The sequence below is a fragment of the Serinus canaria genome, chromosome Z (genome assembly GCF_022539315.1).
Source record: "Serinus canaria isolate serCan28SL12 chromosome Z, serCan2020, whole genome shotgun sequence".
Taxonomy (NCBI): Eukaryota; Metazoa; Chordata; class Aves; order Passeriformes; family Fringillidae; genus Serinus; species Serinus canaria.
Window position 1 is genome coordinate 35,938,237 of NC_066343.1, and position 2,076 is coordinate 35,940,312.

At 37.2% G+C, this 2,076-nt stretch overlaps 1 pseudogene; it reads right to left on the minus strand.

Annotated features, from left to right (window-relative positions):
- Positions 1 to 1,241: 1,241 nt before the first annotated feature.
- On the minus strand, positions 1,242 to 1,562 carry LOC103821289 (dnaJ homolog subfamily C member 15-like; annotated as a pseudogene).
- Positions 1,563 to 2,076: the final 514 nt, after the last annotated feature.

Below are 2,076 nucleotides of genomic sequence, written 5' to 3' on the forward strand. Positions count from 1 at the left end.
AGGGAAGAGACGAGAAAGTTGACTCCATGTTTCAGAAGGCTTGATTTATTATTATATGATAGATAATATATTAAAACTATACTAAAAGAATAGAGGAAAGGATTTCACTACAAGGCTAAGCTAAGAATAGAATAGGAATGTGAAAACAAAGGTCTTCTCCCAGACCGAGACCGGCTGGACAGGTGAATTGTGATTGGCTCTTTATTGGAAACATCCTGATGAGGCCAATCACAGATTCCCCCTGTTGCATTCCACAGCAGCAGATAAGAATTATTTACAGTTTGTTCCTGAGGCCTCTCAGTTTCTTCAGGAGGGGAGAAATCCTAAGGAAAGGATTTTTCATAAACAGTATCGGTGACAAGTTTCTGCTTCTAAAAGTGTGATAGTGAAAACACTAGAAGTGTTGATGTGTAAAAGTAATAGAGATTGCCTGAGTAGTAATGACTGTATAGCATATTTTATACTGCAGATTGCATGCATTGAACTCCAAGCAGAAAATTGTGCACTTATCTCCAAAACTGTATATCCCAACCTTGAGAAAGCATGTTTCATACATGTGCATATATTTTGCCATCTAAAACATACAGCTAATTTCAGTGCTCTTGCACTTTCTCTGTCAGATTTTCTATTGATTAACATTTTCCTGTCTGGGAGGAGATGCATGGTCGCACTGCAAAAATGTTTCTGTATATATTTATGAGTATGGTTAGTGTTATGCAATATAAAGACAAGGAAAATGAATACATTTATATATTAACTTCTATTTCTTTGTAAGATTTCTTGGTTTCTCTGACCTGATGTGCCTCCACCAGAGAAATAAGCTACAGTTGACTTGAAGTAATGTATCAATATCACAGACTTCAAACTCATAAAAGTCTAGCAAGCTAACTTTGAGTTATTTTTGTCCTCATATCCTATCACAGTGCTCTGGAAATTAGGAATGAAAAAGTCATTTTACTTTTCGCCTCTGCAATAAACCAAAAATTTTATCTCCCATTTCTTCAGGGACAAGACAGTGCAATCTCTGTTTTGCGAGAGAAAAAAAAAAAGAAAAAAAGAAGCAAATGCAAGGGTAATGTTCTAACAGATACATAATAAAGATAAAGTTGTGGAAAGAATGTATTGTGTTAAGGACTGCACAGAAGAAAATAAGAGAGATGCTGCATAATCTGCTGTATCTGTATCTGCTGGATCTCCTATGAGCCAAAGCTTTGGATTTCACAGGATTTTACCACTGAATTCTAACAGTGATAAATATTTTTTTCTTCATTTACTTTTGTTGTTAAGTAAGGTGATCTTCCTTTATAAAGAAGATTCACAATAATTTTTCTGTGGCCTGCTTTGATTTTGGCCTTGACAGTAGGTGGACTTGTACTTAAAATAAGACTAACTTCTCCTCCAGTCATTTTCTGTTCAAATCTTCCTTTATATTATAAGGAAAGACCAGAGGTCAGAATAGGCTTTAGTGTCTCTGTAATGACCTGCTCCAATGTTTTCCAAAGGTGGAAACCCTAATGACCTGCAAATGCACCAGTTGCAAACCCAAGTCCAACTGCTGTCATAGTTCTGTTCAGCTGTCAAACCAGCCTGGCTGGTCCCCAGATGGCTCCCAGGGGGACATGGGTGCACCTGTCACAGCATAGCACCTCAGAGGAGGAGGCTGTGACTCCCCCCATGATGAAAGGGAGAAGGGAATATGCAGTTGATGTGTTACCATCTTACAGAATTATTTCGATCAGCTCAGTCAGCTCCCCACTCCAAATTTGTATGATCTTGTCATACTAACTTGAGTTTTCTCAAGAGTATCCTGACTCAGTTCTCCTTTACTGGTATTTTCTCCTTCTGCCTTGTGAACATGCTTGAGATACCCCTTAGCTCTTGTGAAATGTTATCTATTTCTTGATTTCTAAAGAAATATGTTTGGGGTTTTTTGTGGTTTCTTTTTTTTGGTGTTTTTTTGGGGGGGGTTTTGTTTTGTTTTCTTTGCTTTTGTTTTTTGTTGTTGGCTTTTTGTTAGCTTGTTTTTCTTTTTTGGTTGATTGATTTGGTTGGTTTGGGGATATTTTAGTTGTGGAT